The following is a 25,868-nucleotide window of genomic DNA, read 5'->3' on the forward strand; positions in this document are numbered from 1 at the left end:
CCTCATGTCTCCAACGATGAGTTCCCACGCTCTGTCACAGCCAATCACTGCAAAGCACCACTGTTCATTTGCTGTTTGGGTTCCTTCCATTTGTAGAGGAGACAAGTGCTGACCACCTCTACTCTGATTTTCCAATATCAACTAGTATGCTTGTATGGTCTATACTTTGAGGAAGTTTACATTTAGAAAAACTGGCGTGTATAAAGCCCAGCATACTACCCGGTTTAGCTGTGTGGAGTATCCACCAGAGAAGACTACTCAGACAGGGGTTCAAGCAAATAGAAAGTCTTTATTTTGGGGTGTTCAGGACCCAAGTGCAGTCCCAAGCCTTTCTCAAGGTAATCTTTTAAACACAAAAACCACATTCTGGTTTGACACACCTCAGTTAGCAAGAACAGTTAGCCAGAAGCAAATCTCCAAAAGCCAAAAAACAAGATTAGTTGTTTCCAACTAATGTTTCTAACAACATTAGAGACTTTCCCAGAGCCATGAACTTTGATGGATTAGGTCTTGGTTCTCTTTTGGGCAGGTGTTGCTGTTCATGTCCCTGACTCCAAGGCCTGAGTACTGCTTTCATCATGCAGTCGGGGGTGCTAAGGTCTGGGGGTCTGTTTCATAGTCATTCCGATACTACCTTACATGTGTGCTACACATTCCTAGGCTTTGAACAAGTTAAGTAAATATGTTATCGATAACGAGAGTCAAGCCTCTCAAAAGTAAGGAAAGAAGACCAGAATAAACCCTGTAAAGGTTTATTTATTTTTAGTTTTATTTATATGCGCGCACACACACACACACACGTGTGCATGCATATATGTGAGTACTTCTGGAGGCTAAAAGAAAGTGTCACATCCCCTGGAATTGGAGTTACAAGCAGTTTTCAGCTCCCATTTGGCTGCTAAGAACCAAATTCAGGTCCTCTGCAGGAGCATCAAATGCTCGTAACTGCGGAGTCATCATCTCTCCACCCTCCCTCTAATAAACCCTCTAACACAGCACTAGAGATCAACATAGTTTAGGAATTCTAGTTCAGTTTTGAAATTCATGTTTATTTGTCTAGATAAATAGAGTAGACTCAGAAGCAATCACAAACATGAGTTTACACACACACACACACACACACACACACACACACACACACCTCTTAGCTCTGTCTGCTGAAGAGCCAAAAAGCAGTGATACCCTAGCAGCAGTGAGCATGTGTTTTAAAATATAATATCCCAAAGCTGCCAGAGAAGTGAACATGAAAAATGCAAAATAAACCTAGGATATTTTGTGTGGTTAAAAATAGGGAAGCACTCACCAAAATACATGCACAGCCATGAGGAGAGCATGCTCAAAGGACAGTAGAACCAACCTGAAAGAAGACCCAAGGGTCAGAACTGGGACAGTGGGGCACGAATGGTCAAATAAATAACTATCTTACAGAAGTATACTCTGCAAATTGAAACACCCACCCAGAGAGATGTAAATAATTGAAGAAAGGACATAGAGTCTTCACAGAAAACTTGCAAGTAGATGACATTGATGGCCCTGGAGACAAGACTTAGTTCCTCTCCAACTGAGCGCAGGCTAGACCGTGGCATTTACAGGGAACAACCTCCAGGAAGCAGGAAACAGCAGCTCCACAGCAAGGGTGCCGGCAAGCACATGGGAGCCGAATGGTAAGCTGTTTGGTCAGTGTACTGTGACACTCTGAGAGGGCCATGCCGTATGGCCTCTGTGGTCTTGCTCCCATTAACCTATGACCTCAGCTTAATCATGAGCAAACATGAGACGGACCAAATAGAGGGGCACTCTACAAACACTTGACCAGTGCTCCTTTAAATTGCCAAGGCCATGAGAAACCAGAAAATGCAGGAGGAGAAAACTGAGACATAATAATGAAATGGAATTTGTATCTGGTGTTTGACCTTGGAACCAGGAAGGGTCCTCACTAGAACTATGGGATCTGATTTCAGTCTGTGCTTAGTCAAAAGCAATACTGCAATGCTCACTGCTTGGATTTGACAAATGCACCACAGCTGTGTGCTGTCTTTAGTTAACAGTGGGGGAGGATCTAGCCCTCTCGATCATATTTGGAAGTTTTCTGTAAGCAAATTAAAATGACAAAATTAAAAAATTTAAAGTAAATATCTGTTGTAGAATATTGGTTATAGATGTGTTGCATTCTTTTATGTTGCATTTGTTTAACTCTGTGAAGTTGTGTTACTTTGCCTGTCTAAAACACCTGATTGGTCTAATAAAGATCTAATAGCAAGGCAGGAGAAAGGATAGGCAGGGCTGGCAGGCAGAGAAAATAAATGGGGAAAAGAGAGAAAGAAAGAAGATCAAGAAATGGGAAGAGGAGGAGAGGAAGACTCCAGGGGCCAGCCACACAGCCAGACACTGAATAAAAAGGAAAGAAAAGTTATACAGAAAAAGAAAGGTAAAAGTCCAGAGGCATGCTGTGGGATGTTAATGTATGTCCTGTGGGAGCCCTTCTTGGGTTCCTTGTGGCGTTACCCAGCAGGTTTGCATAGAGGATGATTAGTACCATGGGCCTGAGTGCAGGTGTCTGAGATGGTCTGCACTTGGCTGTACTGGGGGATGGTCTGTATGTCAAGTTGCTCTGATTGGTCAATAAATAAAACCTGATTGGTCGTGGCTAGGCAGGAAGTATAGGCGGGACTAACAGAGAGGAGAAATAAAAGAACAGGAAGGCAGAAGGAGACGCTGCCAGCCACTGCCAGGACAAGCAGCATGTGAAGATGCTGGTAAGCCACGAGCCACGTGGCAAGGTATAGATTTGTAGAAATGCGTTACTTTAAGATATAGGAACAGTTAACAGGAGGCCTGCCACGGCCATACAGTTTGTAAGTAATATAAGTCTCTGTGTTTGCTTGGTTGGGTCTGAGCGGCTGTGGGACTGGCAGGTGACAGAGATTTGTCCTGACTGTGGGCAAGGCAGGAAAACTCTAGCTACAGAGGCAAAAGGTAGATGGAATAAATTAAAGTTAAGAAAAGCTGGCAAGAAACAAGCCAAGCTAAGGCCAGGCATTTATAAGAAAGAATAAGCCTCTATGTGTGATCTATCTGGCAGCTGGGTAGCAGACTCCCCCCACACACACAAAGAGCAAAGAGTAAAAATAACCAACCACAAATGTCTATACACAATGGAGTATTACTCAGCAGTAAAAAACAATGATATCATGAAATTTGAAGGCAAATGGATGGAAGTAGAAAAAATCATCCTGAGTGAGTTAACCCAGACCTAGAAAGACAAACATGGTATGTACTCACTCATAAGTAGATACTAGCTGTAAAGTGAATGATAACCAGGCTACAATCCACACACCCAGAGAAGCTAAGTAACAAGGAGGCCCAAAGGGGGATGCATGGATCTCCCTGGGAAGGAGGAATAGAAGAGATCTCGTGGGTGGATTGGGGTTGGGTGAGGATGGGAACATGAGGGATCGGGTTTGGGGGATGGAGAGGGAGGGTACTGAACGAGATGACTGGAAGGGTCATTTCAGGGTCAGATAGAAACCTGATGCTAGGGAAACTCCCAGGAATCTACAAGGACAGCCCCAGCTAAGACTCCTAGCAACAGTGGATATGTAGCCTGAATTGATCACCTCCTGTGACCAGGCAAGACTTCTAGTGGAGGGACTGGGACACCAATCAGCCACACAACCTTTGACCTACAGTCTGTCCTGCCTATGGGATGTTCTGGGGTAAGGGTGGCACAGAGATTGTGGGAGTGGCCAATCATTGGCTGGTCTAGCCTGAGACCATGCCACAAGAGTAAGCCCACCCCTGACCCAGAGGCTGGATGGCCCAGAGACCTAGGATAGAACCAAACACAACTGGAGGGAGAAAAAATTGTCAATGTAGTAATGCCTAATGATATTCTGCTATACTCATAGATTGGTGACTACCTCAGTTGTCATCAGAGAGCCTTCATCCAGTAACTGATGGAAACAGATGCAGAGAACCACAACCAAACATTAGACTGAGTTCAGGGAATCCTGCTGAAGAGATAGAGAAAGGATTGTAGGAGCCAGAGAAGTCGAGGACATCACAAGAAAACCCACAGAAACAACGAGCCTGGGCTCATAGGAGCTCACAGAGACTGAATCAACAACCAGGGAGCCTGCATGGGACCAATCAAAGCCTTCTACATATATGCGACAGTTGTGTAGTTTGGTGTACTTGTAGGATTCCTAACAGTGGGGCAGGGGCTGTCTCTGACTCCTTTATTGGCTTTGGGACTGCTCCCTCTCTCCCATCCCCCTCCCACCTTCCCTCTGCTCTCCCCCAATCCACTCACCCTCTGTTTCTGTTCGGAAAGGAACAGGTCTCCCATAAGTACCAATAAAGCATGGTATAACAAGTTGCAGTAAGACTAAGCACCTCCCCTTGTATTAAGGTTGGGCAAGGTGACCCGGGATGAGGAGTAGGATCCCAAAAGCCAGCCAAAGTCCAGATGAGGAGAGTCGAGGACAGACACTGGGTTTGCTCTGCCTCGTCACACGCTGTATGTCAGATTCCACGGATGGAGGTCGGTGCCTGTGAGGGACTATCCTGAGCGTTTGGGACAGGCTAGCAGGCACTTCTCCTGGAGAGACAGGAAGCACAAAATATGAGTGCCTCCCACTTGTGTCGCCACAGTGCGGCATGAATTGTCAGAAGGTCTTATTAATAAAAACAAACCCGGAGCCAGGTACTGGGGTGGACGCTGGAAGATCAGAGAAGCAGAACAAGCCACAGCTTCCTCACCTCGCCAATTAATTCCGCAGCTGATCTCGTTTCCTCAAACTGGAAGCCTCTGAGTCCTCATCTGGAATGAATCTCAGCTGAACTGCTGCTAAAAGCCTGAAAGCTTGACCAGCCCTAGTTCCTGGTCCTCGGTTATATACCTTTCTGCTTCCTGCCATCACTTCCTGGGACTAAAGGCGTGTGTCTTTCCCAAGCAAGACATGAGATCTCAAGTGCTGGGATTAAAGGTGTGTGCCACCACGCCTGGTGGTTTCCAGTGTGGCTTTGAACTCACAGAGACCCAGATGGATCTGTACCTCCTGAATGCTAGGATTAAAGGTGTGTGTGCCACCATTTTCTGGCCACTATGTCTATCTAGTGGCTGTTCTGTTCTCTGACCCCAGATAAGGTTATATGGGTGCACAATATATTGGGGAACACAATACCACCACAACCACAGCTTTCTTTGTCACCAGGAAAGGGGAGCTAGGAGTTGGGACCTGGGAACCCCTTATTCCACAGGCAGAGTACAGGTAGTAAGTGTGCCCCTGAGTCCCAGGAGCCTCTAACAGCCATTGCGGAGGCCTCTGGGCAGACACCCACCTCCAGGTGTAGTGGCTCTCTGAGCTTTTCAGCCACCTGAAGGAGGGTAGGGCTGTGGAAGAAACATCCAGGCTGCCCCCCTCCTCCCCACTCCCAGTCCCTAACTGAGTCCTTGAGAGCAAGAGGCGGCTGGACACAGCAGCAAAAAGCTCTGGCCAGTGGCCTGCCTAGTCTCCATGAGCACAGTCCTGGGCTGGTGCCACCTGTCCTTGATTCACCTGGTGTCAGATCCCATTCTTCCCCAGCCTCCAGGTTGGTGAGAGGTAGAGATATGATGTCTACAGCACACGGTGAGTCTTCTTGGAGACCTATCTTCTCTGGGGTACTAAGGAAAACTGAACTTCCCACATGTATCTCGGGTCCTTAAAGAGGAAGCAATGGTGATGAACATCCCTGATTTGTCAGCCTCCAAGGTCACCCCTATGCACACAGGACACAGTCTGCAGACGTCCGGCTCTGGGGGATAGGCTTCGGCCTTTCCACCCCCCCTGCTAGCCCCTCTCAGTAGCCACAACTAAAAATACAGCCATGAATAGGAGTCTCTTTCCAGAATAAGGATGTGAAGGCAAATGTCACTTTATTCACAGTAGCAAGCCTCTAATTCCCAATATAGCAATGGGAAGAGGCCAGCTCCACCACTGCACCCCGCATGCAGAGCCTCAGAGCCAAGAAACAAGGACTCGGCAGGAAAAGCAAGAGATCAGGTTAGGTGTCCATGGTAACAGAGAAGCCAGACAGAGACAGAACTTGTTGAGGAAGGGACTAGAGGGTGTGTACTCCGGACCTCGTGTTGAGGAAGATAGCGTCTGCTATCAACTCTGCCTGCAGAAACTATGCTTGTACCTTTGTCTCCACCCCACCCCCTTTGCCAAGGAATAATTGAAAAGTAAAAACTGTTCTGAGGTGGCAGCGAACACCTTTGAAGCCAGCGCTCAGAGGCAGAGGTGCTGAGCCTCTTTGGGTCTCACAGACTGTACTTTTAATATTTTTGCTTCCTCCTTAAGGCCCTGAGAGAACTTCTCTCAGCCCTAATCCGGCTTTCTCTCTGCCTGTGCAGTCATCCAGATGTAGTGTGCCCAGCCACGCCACGGAGGAAACCACTTAGATCAGAACCTAGGCTCTGGGCTCTTTATAAAAATAACTGGTCCCTCCAAAGCCAAAACCCCAAACCTCAATGCCATTAAACCACAACCTCTCCAGCAAAGCAGCTGATGAGTGAATTGGTTCATTCATTCAAGCACCTTGACCTCACACTGCGTGACAGACCGTGCACACAAATGGACTTCTAGACCCTGCCACTGTGCTGTTATTGCACAAACTACTACCCTTAGGCATGTGCTCTGGAGATGATTGCTGCCACCTAGAGGAAGGAATGATGCAGAGTCCTCTGGGAAAGGTTGCCTGCTTCAAGGTCTAGTGGCTAAAGAGAGTCTTCAGAAAGGACTGGGCACAGAGGTTTGGAGCCTGGGAGCAGCAGGATGCCTCTGAGCCTCCTGCAGAGACAGCTTGTGGAGTGGTGTGAGCCACTCAGTTCTGCGGTAGCTGTGGCCCTGCTGTGGCTTGGAGCAGGGAAGGGGCAAGGAGTAGTGTGTAGGGATAGGGGGGTTGCTGCTTATAAAATCAGAACTCAGGAGACTAGCAGAACCACTCTGCAGCTGTGGGGCGAGATGGAAGCTTCCTTCTTAGCTGATTTATGGAGGAAGCAGCAAAAACCTAGTAGAAATGGAATCTGAATGATGGCCTCCAGGCCATAGGCAAGAAGAGGGAGGGAGGGAGGCGGGCTGAAGCTGGAGCTAGAGGAGAAAAATAAAAGAATTTCCATCAGGGAAGGGAAGTATGAAGCTGGACAGACAGAGGGAGGCAGGGGGATGACAGTGGAGAATGCCTGAATGGAGACCAGAACTCCTCTGTGTCTGGAGTTCCGATTAGGAGAGAGCACAGGCAGAAGAGGAGGACCGGAGAGAAGGGGCTGATTGGTCTGTCAGTGTTGTCAAGAATCCAGGATATTTTATATGAGAAGGAGTCGTTATCCTGGTTGTACCAGGGACAGGACAGTCTGGTTTGGGTTTAAAGTCACAGAGTCACTGTTGTCTTCAGCATGCAACTGACTTAAACAAACAAAAACAAGACCAGAAAACCAGAAAGGGAGGCACTACAGAACGGAGACCGATCAGGTAATGCCACCGCTGCAAGTGCAGCAAGAGATGGAAAGACCTGAATCGGGGAAAAGATGGAAGGCTGGAGACAATGGGAACAGGAGAAAAAGCCACTGTGACATAGAAAAACTAGGATCACAGAAAGGAATCTATATTCTCGTCCTGGCAGTCAGCGCTAGCCCTCACAGCAGCTCTCTGGTCTGCATGTGAAGGCAGAGTCCCCAACATTGACGGAGTCTTCAAGAGATAGGGTTTGCCAAAGATATGCCATCTTCCTACCACATTAGTTAGCTTTCTTTCCGTCACCATAACCACATACCTGACATAACCGACCTATACAGAAAAAGAGTTGTTTGGGCTCCCGCCTTTTAAATTTCTAGTCTGACTGATTTGCTCTGTGACAAATTCCATGCAGAGAATGTGGTGGGCCAAAACTACCACCTCAAGACCAGGAAGTGAAGATAAGTAATGATTGGCCTGAGGTCCTACAATGTACTTCGAGGGCACGCCCCCAATTACCTTAAGAGCTTCTATAAAGCTCTCTCTCTTGAAGGCCCCACCACCTCTCAGTGGTGGCATCTTGGGGACCATGCCTTGGTGTGGGGGTCTTCTGACTGGTTGGGAAAACAATGCTGACTCACTGCTCAGGCTCCTTCAGGCTCGATTAGCAACACACTTTAAAATAAAGAGGAAGAAAGGGGAGGGCTGGAGAGATGGCTCAGCCGTTAAAGGCTAGGCTCACAACCAAAAAATAAGAGGAAGAAAGGGGAACTTGAAACTGTTGGTCATTGCCTTGTTTGGGGGGCCACTGCTGTGGCTAACAGGGTCCTAAGGACACTTCTATGGCACCATGAACTTGTGACAAAAAACGAGTCAGTTCATACAGAGCAGAACAGTGGCCATTCATTGGAATTCGGTAAGGTAGATGATTAAAACTGAATCTATCTCCTCTGCTCCCCTTTTCTGTCACCTGGACTTCCAGAGCCCATCCACCAGATTATATTTGTCTATTTTTTGAACTACCAGCTAGCTAGTTATCTTCAATGATGGAAACAAGTCAAGGATGTTTAGATGGTCATGTTGAGCCTGGTCCTGGGGTGCAGGCTAGTAACCCCAGCTCTTAGGAAATAAGGGAAAAGGAACTCTGTGGGAAAGCCTGATCTACACAGCAAGTTCCAGTCTGCCAGAGGTTTGAAAAGAAGATAAATTCTGTCTCAAAAAAAAATTAATTTCATTAGGTGGAGCTCAGGGAGTCCTGCAGAGGAGGAGGAGGAAGGATCAGAGAAACCAGAGGAGTCAGGGACACCACGAGAACACTGTCCACAGAATCAAATGACTGGGACTCATTGGGGCTCACAGAGATCAGGGAGCCTGTGGGGGTCCTACCTAGGTCCTCTGCTTATATATTATAGCTGAATAGCTTGGTGTTCTTGTGGGATTACTAACAGTGGGAGTGGGGGTCAACCACTGACTCTTTTGCCAACTTATGAGACCCTTTTCCTCCTACTGGGTTGCCTCGTCTAGCCTTGATGTTATGGTATGTGCCTAGTCTTATTCCCGTGAGGCCTGCTCTTTGAGGGGAGACTGAGGGGGTGTGGATCTTGAGGGAGAGGAGAGATGAGGGCGAGAGACTGGGGGAGAGGATAGAGGGAAACCTGCAGTATAGATGTAATATTTGCGAGAAGAATAAAAACATTTTAAATCACAACAGTAAATGATAAACTGTTTCTTTGCTTCATTGAGGATAGCTTGGCCAGTGAAATGGCTGCAGTACATCATTGTTCCAGCAGGTGGAACCCAAGGCAAGCGTTTGGGATTCAGCCCAGCCCTTCAGCCTTGAATGGAAATTCTAGCTTTTCAAGAGTCCCTGCAATAGAGACAGAAACGGGGCGGGAGGGGGGGGGGGAGGTGATAGGGCAAATGAAGGGGATGGATAGGGAGGGTAAATTGCTGTTGGATGTAAATCATAATCATAATAATCATAATTTTTAAATCATTAAAAAATAAAATTTAAAAAAAGGTCTCCGCAGGCTTTTCCATAATTTGTGTGGGGGACATGTGTGTGGGACACAGATCTCCCATGATAGAACAAGGGCAGAGAGCCTGAGTGTCACATGTCTTGTCATGGATGGAACCAAGACAGAAGAAACAGTCCAGCTCTGATGCTCACTTGCCAGAGGAACCTGTAAGTTTCTCGGGCTTTGGGTGTGGCAGCCTCTTAGCAGACTGCAAGCCGAAAGACTGACTGGAGACAGGCGAAGAGGAGGCCAATCTCTTCAGAAAGCTGTGCCTGTGGCCATCCTCCAGGGAAGTTCAAAATTTTGATCAGTGCATATTAACTTTGCAGAGGGGTTAAATTATGAGGTCTCTGTGCATGGTTGGGAAGTGATTTGGCCACACTCACCCGTTCTGAAATTTATATACCCTCTCTTTGCCTGTTTCCTTCTCCGTCCCTAGAAGTCCCCGTCTCTGTTTCATGTCTTCTTCACCCTCCCTGGCTTCTGAAAAGGAAGGAAAGCAAATGAGACTTGCCTTCCCAAGTTTGCTTTTTCACTTAACGTTATAATCTCCAGTTCCATTCATTTTCCCCGAACAGAACGTCTTATTCTTTATTGCTGAGCAAAGCTCTATTGTTTGGGCATGTCCAGTAGAAATATAAATGCAGACCAACTTAATCTCACAAACTTACTTAAAATGTTATGAGATTATTTTTTTGTGGTTTTGTAACTCATGTTCATAGTTCTCAGACATGAATTTTTGTATTGACTGCAGTGTATGTGTAGGTATATATGTGTGGGTGTGTGCCCGGGAGTGCAGTACCTACAAAAGCCAGAAGAGGGCATCAGATCCCCTGGAGCTGGGGCTACATGTGCTTGTGAGCTGTGGGTGGTGGGAACCAAATTAGGTCCTCTGAAAAAGCAGCATGTACTCTTAACCACTTAGCTACCTCCCGGTTCCAAATGCTGATTTATTTTTATTTTAAAGCTCCATCTTCAAATTCTGAAACCTTTGTCACCCATATTACCTCATGCAGGTCCTTTAAAAAAGATGAGAGAAAATGTGGTCAGAGAACCAACCTGTAAGTCTACATTGCATTCCTTCGATATAATAATTAAATTTGAAATTAACAGTGTTTGGCATGCACAGAAAGCCCTTTACAGAATGATCCAAATTTAACATTTATTTTTATCAGTGTCTATGAGAGAGAGAGAGAGAGAGAGAGAGAGAGAGAGAGAGAGAGAGACTATGTGAGTGCATGGCATGTGTGTAGGGTTGTCCAAGAGTCCAGAAGAGTCCGTCATGTCTCCTGGAGCTGGAGGTACATACTGCTGTGAACCACCTCATGTGGGTGCTCAGTAGGGACACTAAAATGCACTGTAGTTGTCTTGCCCTGGTCACACCATAAAGATGTGGCATGGCTAAGATTTCTATTCCATTAGATGACAAAGCTTAATTTCACCCACTGCACTATGGAGGCTCCAGGTGTGAGCTCAGTATGGACGCTGTGGTGGTGGCCGGCCAAGAGAGGTTGATGAGTCATAGGCCCTATGGGACCTTAAGAGAAGATGGGAGGAGACAGATGGGTGAAAGAAGGATGCTCAGTGTTCTAATGTTCTAAGACCCGTTGGTAAACCTGTGAAGTCACCAAGGGCAGCTTTGAAAATGAGAGGAGAAGATGCACATTACAGGAAGAGAGAAGAGTCTATGTTAAAACACAGGGGCATCGACAGGCGCTCTGCACAGAAAGGAGGTGAGGGCGGGGTGCACAAGAAAGAGAATGAGGGGGTGAACTTGGAAAAGTCATGGACAACATAGAAGAGCTCAGTACAGTGCTATGCAGGGTAGGCTTTAGACACAGGCCATAAGGAAGAGGTTTGTAACAGTGTTTGGGAGGCCTGGGGAGAAGTGCTTTTGCTAAACACAGCGGAATGAATTCTCACTGGCCATGCTCTGCTGGCCACGTGATCTGGAGTGTTTCCCGCACACTTACAGTGGATTTGAGAGAGTCCTCAGCATCTGAGCCAAAGAGAAAGTTTACACAAATCAGGAGGGAATCAGAAACCAGAGAACTGCCAGGAAGAGGCAGCATATTTCGGGAGGGCTTCTGCTGAGCCAGGCACGCAGATTCATAGAGCCATAGACAGAGGGTCTTACAGTACAAATGGGCAGGCTACAGGAAAAGCTTCAAAAAGCCAGCAGCTGGAGGGGTGTGTGTGTGTGTGCGCGTGCGTGCGTGCGTGCGTGTGTGTGTGTGTGTGTGTGTGTGTGTGTGTGTGTGTGTGTGTGTGACAAGTTCTGGAGTCACTGCACAGAAACTGCTTCTTTTTTAGCTTCTTCTGGATTAATTGCGCCATCCTGACCGCCCAGAACTGGAGTTCTCAGCTCACATTTGGCATCACCACATAAATGAATGCTCACCAGAAAACTCCTTTGCACAGAGTGGAGGGAAGATGAGCTGGCATGTCTTTCATCTTTTATTTTTTCTAGGCTTTTCCTTATGTTACAGAAATTAAGGACTCCATCATAGGGCCTGTGGGTGGTTTGAATAAGAATGCCCCCCATAGGATCATGTAGATGTGGCCTTGTTAGAGGAAGCGTGTCACTGGGGGTGGGCTTTGAGGTTTCAAAAGCCCATGCCAGGCCCAGTCTCTCTGTCTTTTCTTCTCTCAGCCTGTGGATCAGGATGTAGATCTCTCAGCTGCTGTCCAGCACCATGCTGGCCGCCATGCTCCTAGCCGCGAATAATTTTGTACTAAACCTCTGAAACTGTCAGTAAGTCCCCAACTAAATGCTTTTTGTTCATAAAAGTTGCCTTGGTCATGGTGTTTCAGCTCAGTAATAGTAACCCTAAATAAGACAGGGCCTTAAAACAAGCCAGAAGACCAGTTATTGAACACTGGAGGTTCAGACAAGAGGAAAGTACAGTGGCCACATTCTTTTCTGATATCCTTTCCTGTTCTCTGGACAGGGCAGTCTTTTTCTCCAGACTGACTTCTAAGATGGGACTTGAATAAGCCTAGAACAAATGATGTTGGTCTCATAGCTGACCTCTGCCCTTGACTTCTTCTGTTTAATCCCATGATTCCTCTCTCTGTTGTGTGTGCATGCACACATGTGCGTGCGCATGTGCGTGCATGATCCCTCTTTTCTGGGGGAGGGTGTCTTCTCCGGCTTCTTCTCTCACCAGCTGTCACATGACCTCTTATCTCCATTGACCTCTGGCCTCCTTGGCTCTCCCGCTTAAGAAGATGGATTTGCCAGGACTAGAAGTCAAAACATTGCTCTGTCCAAATCTTGCCGACTGGGACATAATTATCTCTGACCCCCTGGACATGTCAAATGGCTTATATTTTTGTACAAATAATTGGGCACACATAATCTTTAAACTGTTATTTTACAGAAAGCCGTGGATAAAGAACAGCCCCCCTGTGCTTCGAGATGGCTCCCATGGACTTGAGTTTTTATTCTTCCTGTTCTGACTAGCAGAGCAGAAAACAAAATATTTGTGCTTCTATTCTTAATTCACCTCATTTGAGCAGAAATTATGCCTGCTTAATGTCACAGTTGAGGAATGCACTGGATCTACTTCTTCCTTCTTCCTCTCTATCAGGCTTCTGATTCTCACTAGTCACACTGTTTTCATGTTTTCCCTGGTAATCTTTGTGACATTGGTTAACATACTTAAATTACTTAGAATATCATTTGTGTATTAGGATATCCTTAAAATTTTTAGATTAATATTTTATATTAATCTGGGACAGTATCTGTGAGCCTCTGTAGGAAATGAGAACTCTAATGTGTTAACCTCTTCCTCTGACTCTTAAAAATCCCAGTTTCAGTCGGGCAGTGGTGTTGCATGCCTTTAATCCCAGCACTTGGGAGGCAGAGGCAGGTGGATCTCTGTGAGTTCGAGGCCAGCCTGGTCTACAAAGCAAGATCCAGGACAGGCACCAAAGCTACACAGAGAAACTCTGTCTCAAAAAATCAAAAAAAAAAAAAAAAAAAAAAAAAAAATCCTAGTTTCATGTGTTAGTTCCCCACCGCAGAAAACAACCACGTGCTATGGAGCCTAAAAGGAAATTTCGCATTAGTAAGGCTAGGGTTTCCCTTTTCTGTAAATGGCCGAACACATTAAAATCTCTCTAAGAAGCAAAATATCTCCCAATAATCTCATCCTTTGCCTTTTTCTTCAACACTTCTGCTTCCAGCTTCTTGGGTCACAGACACAACTCTTGGTTTTATCTTCTAACACCACAGATAACTGAAACCAGGGAAGCAAGAGCTGTGGTTGCAGATCAGAAGAGCTGTTTGCACCCCGTTGTCCCAACTAACTCTATCTTCTTCGTCTTCCCTGGTTCACCCTGGGGAAACAGCAAACACAGACAGACCCACACCACACCCAGCTAACCTAGAAGGGACTGGGGAGAGGGAGTGGAGCAAGACACCAAAACCTCAAACTGAACTGTCTTAGAAATGGGTCCTCCACCTAGTGGCTTGGTCCTCCCCTCACCCTTAAGCCGGGAACAGAGAGGAAACAGGATGCCTGGGATCTCTGGCTCTGAGTTCAGCATCAGTTCCTTCCTTATCTAAAAAGGAATCATGAAACTCCACTACCTGGGGCTTAGTTACTGGTCAGTGTGGGCTAAACTAATGCAAGCATCTACCATAGCGTATATAAATGCTAACTAAATAACACGAAGTTTAAGACTTAAATATGCATTTGTACTCATAGGAAAGAAGGCAGTAAATCCATGCTATATCCATAAATAGTGATAAAACTGAGAGCCAGCCCTAATGTCTGGAGGCATCACTAACGTGGGCAGCAAAGAGGACATGCAACCTCTACATACCCTGTACTAGACCAAGATCTTCTAGCATGAAGAAACAGAAAATCCCTACTGAAACCATCCAGGTAGGAGTGAGACATTTCAAAGAGAGCCATTTGTGACTTCCCTGTGCTTATCCGTCGGTTAAAACTATGGTCCCCATGAAACTGGAATTTCTCCAGGAACCTCAAAGTAAGAGAAGTCAAAGTCTAAGCCCTGGCGCCAGCCAGAGAGGAACTTTGTCCCTCAGACAGAAGTCCCATGCACTTTGCCAACCTGTCAGGCTACCTCGCAGGAGGGACTGGAGCTGAGCCGATAATGAAGGGTTGGGTGATGGGCAGGGTCATACCCCCCCAGGACCGATGGCTTATGGATAACTCATCTCCTACCTTCTACTTAAACTTCATGGCAGCACCCTAATAATGGACGTGAAGGCTCACCTGATCTCTTTTGTTGTCGTTGTTCCTAGTGTGGCCGCATTGAATAAGTTCTCTTTCTCTGCTCTTCACTGCTTGTTTGTTTCATTGGACTCTTGAGGACTGATGGTCCATGTAGTGGGTAGCCATTCCAGCTTGGATCTGGAAGTTCCAACCTCCATTGAGACTCTGGCAACTGTCATGCCTACGAGGCGGGGCCAGGGGAGGCGCCAGGAGACCGGAGAGCTGGATGGGCCAGTGCTCTCTCTGTGCGCTCTCTCTGTGCCCCGATGCTGAACAGCGGAGGTTGACTGAGCAGAGCTCCAGAGAACACTGCTGGACTGCAATACACCTTCCCCAGACCCTGCAACCTACCTATTACTTAATTTGTGAGTTATGCCATTAAATAAATATCCTTTTAACTACGTGGAGTGGCCAAAATAATTTCTCCAATAGATCCAGTCTAGCACAGGCTGTGACCCTAACTAACAACACTGGTAATGCAACCTCATTTACAAAGGACAACAGTCTCAGCTAAATTATTATTATTGATATTATTATTGTTGTTGTTGTTGTTGTTATTGTTGTTGTTGTTGTTGTTGGTGGTGGTGGTGGTGGTGGTGGTGGTGGTATATCTCTCCAGCACAGGGAATTGGCAAGGCAGGTTTTCTCTGCTTGGGGTGCTAAGTAAGGGAAGGCTCTGTTGAACAAGAGTTTGGCATCTAAAAATACCCAAAGCAGGGATGAAGGAGAAGGGCAATGTAGACTTGGTCCTGGGCTCCTGGAGTCAATGTTGGTCCAAAAGAATTTCCATTTAAACAGTTCTGCTAAGGACCAGCTCGCAGTGAAACACTCACTCCCCCTGCAAACGCTATGAGTGAGAGTCAGAAAATGTGAGATCCCTGGCGTAGCAGCAAGACAATGGAAGAGGTGTCTGATCCAGCTTTCAGGGCAAAGTCAACCCCAAAATGTCACAGGAGAAAAGCCAGAAAGCTGACACCTCTCACCAACACCCCTCACTTGACAGATGAATTCTCTGGGCCTCTGGGGACAGCGCCTGACCATGTGAAAGGTAGTGGTGGGCTGGGAGAACTTAGCCCTCTCAAGCCACAGGCTGGCCCTTGAGCTATGAAATAGAAAGCAAGCTGCTAAGAAGGACAGATGGGCAGCATTGTAAGATGGGGGACGCAGAGCCATTTCCACAGGTCTGGACCAGTTCAGCGTCAACACGATCGTCTAATCCCTGAAGAGAAAGGATTCAAGGTCAGCTAGAGCACTCTCCTAAAGGTTCTTTTCCCACAGACCAACTCACTGATTTGCCCATTTTCCCTTGACATCTGTTCAGCTCTTGGGATGTGGAGACATACACCTTCTAGTTACAAGTTCTGATGTTCTCATTAAAGAGGGATAAAAGCTCTGTGACGCTGAGACCCCAGTACATCAGTTTGCCATCACTGACAAAATACACCAATCAAATAACTTCTAAAGACAATAGGTTTATTCTGGGGCTCTGGGTGTCAGACGCTCCAGTTCAGGATCAGCGGCTCTGCTGCCTTGGACGTGTGGCATCATGGTATATTATGAACCGGAACAAATGCCAGAGAAGAAACCAGGAAGCAAAGGAAGGAGCTAGGATCTCAGCATCCCCTGCAAGGGCACACCTTGGTGCTGTATCCTCCTCTCACTAGGCTCTACTTCCTAAAAGGCTCCCAGGCTTTAATATAGGGGCGTTTTATAGACATTCCAGATTCAAACTATAGCTCACCTCAAAGAGGAACACTGGGTGCTGCCACAGACTGACTCACAGTGTTCCCCTTGCTTCTAAAATTATATTCTAATGAAAGTATCCATCATGCCAGTGGTTCTCAAGCTGGAAAGTATCAGAACCATCTGGAAGGAATTTATTTTATTTTATTGTGTGGGTGTGGGGCGTGTTTTGCCTGCTTATATGTTGGGGTACCACATGCCTGGTGCCAGAAAAGGGGATCAGATTCTCTGGAACTAGAGTTAGAGATGGTAGTGAGATGCCATGTGGGTGCTAGGAATTGAACCTGGGTCCACTGGAAGGGTACCCAGAGGTCTTAACTGATAAACTATCATTCTAGCCCTTTGGAAGGTTTCTTGAAGCACGTTTGGTCTTTGGAGCATTTCATTCTGCAGGTCTGGGTGGGGCTTAACACAACCAACCTGCCCTTCCTGCAACAATATCCTCCCCTCCGACTGGTCCGTCCCCAGACACTTTTGAGACAGCGTTAGACCAGGTATCTTATGCAGCTCAGGTAGGCCTTGAATTTGAGGCCCTCTGCCTTCACAGTGTATATGTGTGTAGATAACGTGTGTGCCATGAGCAGCTTCTAATGACTCTCTAACTCCCAGGTGCTGCTGCTGCTGCTGCGCCATGGCTGTCCTCTTTGACGACCACCAAGTTAAAGCAGTACTTTGCAAACTTTAATGGGCATGAAAAACACCATGTAGCCTGTTACAGCACAGATCCTGACTCAGTGAGTCTGAGCTACACCCTGAGGTCTGTACATTTTAGCAATATCCCAGGTAATCATGTTATTGCTATTTTGAGTGTCAAGTCTTAAGAAGCCATGTGAATGCCAGGTGGTGGTGGCTCACACCCTTAACCCCAGTCCTAGAGAGGTACAGCCAGGTGCATCTCTGAGTTTCAGACCAGCCGGGTCTACAGAGTGAGTTCTAGGATAGCCAGGACTGTTACACAGAGAAACCCTGTCTCCAAAAGCAAACAATAGAAAAAAAACCAAAACACCGCTAATCCATGGGTGCCCTTATGTAGCTGAAGAGAAACAGTGGAGGAGGAGTGGATGGAGTTTGGGGGTGAGAGGGAAAGTGGCGGGGAGGAACTTGGAAGAGGGGAGGGAGGGAAAACTTTGGTTGGGATGTAAAAACAAAAATAAATAAATAAACAACACAAAAAGAAGCCATGTGAGTATGCCTTGGTGCTTTTGTACACAATACACAGATACAGAGAAGGAGAAATAGCAACTATGATGCTTATTTTTTAATTTTTTCTAGTGTAGTGCTAGAGTTCAAACCCGAGGTCTTGCTCATGCTAGGCAAAGGCTCTGTGGGTGAGCTGTAGCCCCAGCCCAGCAATGACTCTTGAGCTGGCCGTACCCCCCTTTACCACTGGTAAGGATAGTGACTAATATAGATATTATAGATAGAGCTGGGCCTGCTGTGTCACTTCAGGAAGCCAAGGATTCCATGCAATGACCTCATAGTTGGCTGAGACTGGAAGAAGAGACAGACAGTGAGACCAGGGGTACCGCAGGATGGTCTGGGGTCAGTCCAAGAATGTTCAGGCGTACCTAAGTATGGGACCCACACAGAATGCCCTGTACTGTAACCAACTTAGAAAACAGTTCTAAAATTGGCCTTTCTTCTCCTGGGAAAGTTAGATTCGTTCCCAACAGCTAGTCCAGGAAGATTGGGGGAGAAGGAGGGAGACGAATCCTTCCATGGACCATTACCTTCTGTGATGGATGACTTTCCCCTTGGGGTTTCATTTCAAGCCAGCGTTCTAGTCTTGGCTGGGGCCCAGGCTGTCTGGAGCCTGCACAGTGTGTCTGACAGGGAGGGCACGGGGAGCCAGCCCTTCAGCTGGGTTCCCAGCACCAGCTCTGGGTTTCTAATTATAATCGTCTCTTGCTCTCAGGTTGCACATCCACTTCTCAAAGATCTTCAATCCTTCATCTCCTACATTCACATACACTCACTGGGTGTTTGCAGTGTGCACAGAATTGCCCTGACCCCTGAGAGAGCAGAGAGCTGCAAAGATGTACTGGGCACCTGATCTTAAGAAAGAGGCCAGGAAATGGCCACTCTGGTATTCTGGTTTCCTACAATATTCTTTCCTAATGAAATCTTTCTAAATAGGAAGGCTCCCAGGGAATGCCTTATCCGAGGTCACAGGACATAAATACTTCTAGCCCAGGCATCTAGACTACAGTTCAAGGTTCAACTTATCAAATCACTAGTAGGGATTCACATAGCAACATCTCCTACCTTCTCTTATACCCCCAACAAGAACAAACAGATCCAGAGAGTTGGGAGGTCTGAAATGAAGCCTGAATGAATGAAAGAGCCATGAAGGCTGAGGAACCCAAACATATCCAAAGGGAGAACCCTGGGACAACGAAAAGCAGCATGATTCTCCTGAATAATGTGTGATGGCTAGAGGTGACCCGGCCAGGCAGGGACCTGGGGGTGACTTTGGATTTGGTATCCTGCCTAACACCTCCCCTATTCTGAGGGCTGGGGTCCTCCAACATCAGGACCATCATCAGTAAGTGTGCTTTCTCCAACTGGAACAGAAGCTCACCTGGACTACAGGCTGATATCAGGGCAGCAGCTTGTATGAAGGGCCTGCAATGGAGCCTTGGGCATCAGGGAGAGCAAAGCGGGTGTTCTCAGAGCATGAGAGCTGGTCCTGGAGGGGTGGGACTCACCAAGAGCTTCCAGAGCTGACTAACTGGTCTCAGAGTCTAACCGGAGTCTGAATTGAAGCCGGGGCTTTTCCTTGGTGGTCCCAACAGTCAGAGAAACTCAGGATATTGATGAATTCTGTAAAAGTAGTTCATTACTCCTAAACTTCTCCCAACCTTTAGCCTCTCCCCAAGCCCAGTTTTGTTTGTTTGTTTGGGCTTGTTTGTAGCATGAATCTTAAATGTTCTTATTAATAAAAATCAAACCCGGGGCCAGTTATTGGGGTGAATGCTGGTAGATGAGATGCAGAACAAGCCACAGCTATCTCACTTGCCAATTCCTCAGGTGGTCCTGTTTCCTCAGACTAGAAGCCTCTGAGTCCTCATCCAGAATGAATCTCAGCTGAACTGTGCTGCTCCAAAGCCTGAAAGCTTAACCAGCCAAATGCTTCTAGTTTCTGGTCGTCACACCTTATATATCTTTCTGCTTTCTACCATCATTCCCTGGGATTAAAGGCTTGCTTTCTGGGATTAAAGGCATGAGTCACCAGGCTTGGCTGTATCCTTGAAAACATGGATTTCTGCCTGGATATGCCTCCCAAGTGCTGGGATTAAAGGCGTGTGCTACCACTGTCTATCCTCTATGTTTAATATTGTGGCTGCTCTGTCTCTGACCCCAGATAAGTTTATTAGCCCGCACAATATTTGGGGGAATACAATACCGCATTTCCTTTCTTTTTGTCTAAAATTTAAAAAAGCTTATAACTAATACAAGAAAAATTATATCCAGTAAGTATATACAATATACACAGTCAAGATTACATTAACAATGTCTAGTCCATTAACATTTGACAGATTCAGATAAAAACTCCATTATATATATTAACAATGTCCAGTCCAGTAACATTTGATAAACTCAGACAAAAAATTTTCATCACTTATTTAAAACAAGTAGTTCCTTTTAAAAAGTAGATTCTATAATCTCCCTTTTTATCTTATCATATCCATATTCTCTCTTTTTTCTTTTCATAGTAGATTCAGTAGTCTACCTTTTGTCATTTTTATATCTTCCCCTTTTTCTTCAGTGTAGATTCAGTGATCTACCTATTTATCCTATTATTTCTTTATCTTTTTTCTCAGAGTAGATTCAATGATCTATCTCATATCTTATTCTCTTTTTCTTTTTGCTTTCTAGGGGTGAAGATATCTTTAGGGAATCTTGAAGAGAAAATTTTTGGGTTAATCGTCAAGTCCTGTACCATTTGTCCAGTCTCTGCATATTGAGAAAGTGCAGGGCTTGTCTCAAGTCCTTGTTCAAGTAGTCTGTCAGGCTGGATCATCTCAGCTAGCCATCTCAAAATTGTCCTAAACAGTTTGTAGTCCAAAGTCAATCTTTCCTTGCTGTTGACCCCGTAGTACATCTGAGAGAGTAGCTCACCTTACAACTACCTTAGGAGGGTAGATCTCCTCCCAGGGCCATTAGAAAGCCCCAGACCAAATAATTGGGGGCCCGATGCTTCCTTGCCACCACCCCGAGAAAGAACTACCACCTACACCAAGCAGGAGCTGGGGGCTGGTGTGGCTTCATGCTGCTATGGGCTTTTCATCCTGCCTTTTTATTTTTCTGAAAAGTAGAACTCTAACACACTGAACCTCTGTCCCCTCTGTCACCCTTTACCATAGACATAAATCAATCAAATTTAAGGCCTGGGTTTGTAACCCTCACCCCAAGACTGCAGCATGTTGGGGTGAAAGAAATCTTAGCATCTCTGCTACACAGAATTTCACTGTTGGGGTCCTGTCCCTGTATGCTGTCCCCCAACACACACACCCACTTCAAGGCTATGAATGCTCCCAGGCTGGGCCTTGCTTTCATACCGTGTTTTCTCAACTTCTCTGTATTAAACACTTGCTTTCTGCATCTTTATGAAGCATGCAGTTTGGCAAACACAAAGAATGGAGGAATCTGGGCATGCAAATATTAGTGAAAACATCCACTCTGTTCTTCTCAGGGGCACCTTCTCCTTCACCCACCATTCTCTGACAGTGCTCAGACTCCCATGAACGCTGGCAAGAGTCACACAGGCCCAAGAGTGGGAATGCCGAGACTCCTGGTAGGTGTGACTTAGGGATTCTTGGAGAAAGTAGGATGTTTTGGGGTATTTTGATTGCATTCTGACTAACTCAGAGGGCAGTGTTAGCTACTAGCTTACTAGAATTAGCCATAGAGGTTTTGGAGGACCCAGGACATATAGAGAGACACAGGAAGTGATAGGGAGGGGCTTAAAAAGATTTGCAGGCCCTTTTTGGATTGAGAAAGGAGAGAGAGAGGAGGTCACTGGTGGCTTTTCTGCTGCTTCTCTGATCAATCAGGTTTTTACCCCAATATCTGACTCCCTAGTTTTATTTAATAATAGATAATATAAGAAGTCGCTTCAATAGGTTGACCCCTGTTACAGACTGACTTAACCCAAGGAGTTTTAACTGCTCCCTTCTTAAAGTGAACGTGTTTCTCACTACCTGGAAGAAAAGGTATGTAGCATTCACTTAGGGGCCCTCTGATCCCTCTGTCTTATTAAACACAGAAGAACCATACAGATGATCCTAGGCGCTGATCTAAGCCTGAAGGGTGACCCAGATATTGACTAACTAACTTCCATTTGCCTTTGTGGCCTGTTATTGCTCTGAAGAGTCTCTTCAGCAGTCACTGTTGGGTTCCACAAATAGCAAGTGACTTATTGGCATCCCATAATGAGAGTTAAAGCTGTCCCCAAGCAGTTGCGTGGTCAGTCCCAGGACAATAATCAACCAGACCAAATCTTCTCCATGATTTCTTGGCTCTGCAGACCCCTAGTTCCTCCTTTCTACTCCTTCCTTGTGTGATTCTGTTGTTCTTATGAGCTCCTGGAACATGAAATAGAGGGTGCAGACCTTGTTCCTTCTTGATGTAGCCATACTGAATAAATTCCCCTAATGTGCTTATTACCACGTGTCTCCTTGGTTAGCTGGGTCTAGTGGCAGAGCCTGTGACCCCACTGGAACCCCCTGGCCTGGACCTCTCGCCAGGACCCTGATGACTGAACATGGTGAAAGAATCCCATGATGTGCTCTAGCAGATCCTCCAGATGTTAAGCTCATGGCGAAAACTTATCCAGAAGTTGAGAAAAGGCATCACCTACTGCCCCAAAGGAGAGCCTTGCGAAGCTGGAAGATGAGGAAGGTCCTTAAAATCTCAGCAGTTATGATATTGGTTTATTGTTTACCTTCCACTTAGGCCAACATGAACACATTAGGTTTCCAAAAAGCATGAGATCAAAGCTCACAGTTGCCATCACATTTTTTTCTTTTTGGTGGAGGAATTAGGGTAGGTAAGCTCTCAGGTAGTCCAGGCTGGTCTCAAACTCACTACGTAGCTGAGGATGGCCTTGAACTTCTCATCCTCCTAGATCTACTTTCCAGATCCTAGGATAACAAGTACGTACCACAAATATCATATGTAGTGCTGTGGGTCAAACTCAGGGTCTCAAACACAGTAAATAAACACTCTGTGAGTTGAACTCTGTCTTCAGTCCCCTTCACCTCTTCATGCAGAAACAGAGGTATGGAGATATTAAAGAGCTTCTAGTTAGTTCTCTGCTAAGCTCTAGCTAGAATTCCAGTCTTCTGACTGGAAGTCAATGGAACAAGGCCACCTCCATTATTTTCTTGCCTAGTCTGCTCCAGGTAATGACAAATGCATCCCCTCTAGGAAATATGTAGCATAAACTCCAAGGAATAGGTTGGGCCATAATGAATGTCTATGTGCTTTCTCAAGGCAGGCAGATTGTAATACACAAACTTTGACTGTAGAGATGTCTGAAGGAGGTCCTGACATGCCTATTTCTTTAATTCTTGGAATTACCTTTCAGTGTTGTGCAAAAAGGTGAGAAAAGGGGGATATTTTGGCGAGAACACCAATAAGCTTAGACAAACAATACAGCATTGAGCTGTATTTTTGCAAATAGCATGAAGGAGATTTACAGGAATGGTATGACAATGAACAGTGGTCCAACTATGTTAGAGGAAAAACTGATCCTGGGGATATTAAAAGTAAAGCATCCCAAATGCATGTCTCACTGTGTGGGGTGCCCTCAGCTACAACATCACTTAGGACTGACCTACATCTAAACCCAGACACGTCCCTCCTTTACCACTTCAGAGCCCTCTGCCAGTCCTGGACTCTGAATGTCCTTTGTTCTGACTATTGACATTGGCCAGAGTCCTGGCAAGCCCTTTATCCCTCAGTAAAACATGCATTTTCTGAGTGCTGTGTCCTCTGGGTATTTTTGGCTCAACTAAGCCCTTTGTGTGGCATCTGTTGCTCTCTTAGGCTCTCTCCAAATAAGAACGGTAACTGGTAACTGCGTTTGGAATGGCAAGGCTGCCACCTGAGTTCGGAATGGAAAAGTGATTGGATTTGCATTGGGATTGTTTTGGTGTCAGGATACATATCTGAAGGGCCTCACGTATTTTGCTTATTGAAGAACTACCGCCTAGGGGGGAACCCAGTTCCCCCCACCAGCTTCTGCTTTTGCCTCCTCTACGCCTGCTCTAGTTTGCAGCACTGAGTATCCATCTCATCACTGGGTCATGGGTGATTCCACCTGCCCTTGCCTCTGACTGATCCCTTCCCACCTCTGAGGAAGCCAGTGCTGAAGTTCACAGGGGGCCACAATGGGCTGAGGAGCTGAGCACAGAGAGGTCGTCCTGGCTCAGGGGAAAGGAAGCGTGGCTGCCGTACTCTGGGTTGCATTTTTGTTCATTGCTTTTGTTGTTGCTGCTTTTGTTTATATTTGTTTATTTTTGAGGCAGAGTAGCCTGGCTACTTAGGTGGCAGAAATTTCAATCCTCCCCAGTGCTGGGATTACAGGCATGCATGCACCACTGCAGCCTGCCATTGGCAATTTTAAATGTGAAGAGGAAGGTGGTTGTGATCATCCTTCCATGGGAATCGGAGAGTCCCTCTGAGGACCTCACCTTTCTTGTTCCCAAAATGAAGCCCATAGATGCATACTCTCTGCACTGTGCACATGGGAGGGAGGGAGTTAAAGTGACTCGGAACCCCCAGCCCTGCACTCTGTCTTCAAGGGATGCTACCTGGGAGTATAAACGTGCTCTCTGAAGGTGACCCCATCCAGCGTGCTCCCCCAAGAGTAGTCCCCCTGGGAACTGCTGCCACCTGCTGGACACTAGGCAGCTTTCCTCCCGCCCCCCTGTCCCTGGAGAGGATGGAGGGACATCTTAAGATGACTCATATCTAGCCCTAATATGTTTCATGCTCTTGTAGAACCACCAAGACACTGTCATCCCTTCAGGAAAGCCAGGGCTGCCCTCCGAGTTCCTGATTTTGTATGTTCAGCCACCCTTAGGTGAGCCTTTGCCTTATACTCTCTTTCCCTCTTCCCCCTCTCTGCTCCTATCCCTGCCCTGCTCCTTCTCCCCTCCCTTCTCTCCTTTTCCATCTCCCCTTCACCCTTCCTTTCCTCTTCCCTCTCCCTCCCCGTCCTCATTTGGATGATCATCCTCACTAAGCACGCACACCTCTGACAGGAGAAGCCCACAGTACCTGCCTGTTCAATCATAAGATGCATGATGGCAGCAGTCCCCTCTCTAAGTGGGTCACTGCTGCCAGAACGCCTCAGTGTCCTGTCGCTGATGCCTCCTCCTTGGGGCAACCACCGCATGTCTCTCTCCAGCCCTTTCTCTCTGCTCCAATGAGCAGCCCGTGGCCACTCAGAACAGGCTGTCATGCAAGGCTGTGACTGGGCTAGGAGCAGGCTGAGATGGCATGAGCCAGAACAAAGACCAGGTTGCTGGAATCAGAGGAAGGAGAGAGGCCGATCTCTGGACTCGGAGGTAACCTCGCCTTCAGCGTCATCTCTGTGGCATTTGTGTAAGACACAGAAAACATAGCTCTCATCGCAAAAAGGATAATAAATAACTTATTTTTGAGCCATCTGGAATGGATATGGTAGGTGTTGGTTTTAAATACAGCGCCTGTTTCCATACGAGAAAGATAACAGAACTCAGTATCAGAGCTTTATTAGGAGGGGAGATGGGGCAGAAGGGAGCATGGCCAGGTCTGTGAAAGACACAGGCAGGGAGAGAGAGAGAGAGAGAGAGAGAGAGAGAGAGAGAGAGAGAGAGAGAGAGAGAGAGAGAGAGAGAGAGAGAGAGAAAGGGGGAGGAGGAGAGAGTAGAAGAGAAGGGAGGAGTCCGTGACTGGATTTTTAAGGATTTCCCTGCACATGCACATGTGGGCTTATGGAGCTATGCCACACATGCTCAGATTGCATAATCACACAACGCACTGATGACGTAAGACCCCTTACTTAGCTACTTACTACAGCGCATGCATAGTCATATAGCTGGAGGAGTGGTGGAATCCTAACAGTAGGGAACGTGGACTTGGGTTGTCCTGAGTGTTCATGGAAGTGGTTATGTGAATTCTGTAGTTACAGAACAAAAGAAGGTCACATATCAAGACATTTACCAAATACATTGATGCAGACTTCAGGTAGGCAGATTTCAACAAGCAGGGAATTCTCTGCTGTGGGCTTCAGATGCTTTCTAATGACATTCTTAGCTTTTGAGTTGGTGAGTAACAAGGGTCTATTAGTACATCCCAAAGGTTTC

At 46.5% G+C, this 25,868-nt stretch overlaps 1 long non-coding RNA gene across 1 annotated transcript; it reads right to left on the reverse strand.

Moving 5' to 3' along the window:
• Nucleotides 1-9,387: 9,387 nt before the first annotated feature.
• Nucleotides 9,388-24,034, reverse strand: LOC121828365 (uncharacterized). The gene is made up of 4 exons (XR_006070853.2): nucleotides 20,243-24,034; nucleotides 19,218-19,332; nucleotides 14,767-14,904; nucleotides 9,388-10,000 (listed from the first exon to the last, which is right to left on the reverse strand). It is a non-coding gene; the product is annotated as an uncharacterized LOC121828365 (long non-coding RNA).
• Nucleotides 24,035-25,868: the final 1,834 nt, after the last annotated feature.

The sequence above is a fragment of the Peromyscus maniculatus genome, chromosome 3 (genome assembly GCF_049852395.1).
Source record: "Peromyscus maniculatus bairdii isolate BWxNUB_F1_BW_parent chromosome 3, HU_Pman_BW_mat_3.1, whole genome shotgun sequence".
Lineage (NCBI taxonomy): Eukaryota > Metazoa > Chordata > Mammalia > Rodentia > Cricetidae > Peromyscus > Peromyscus maniculatus.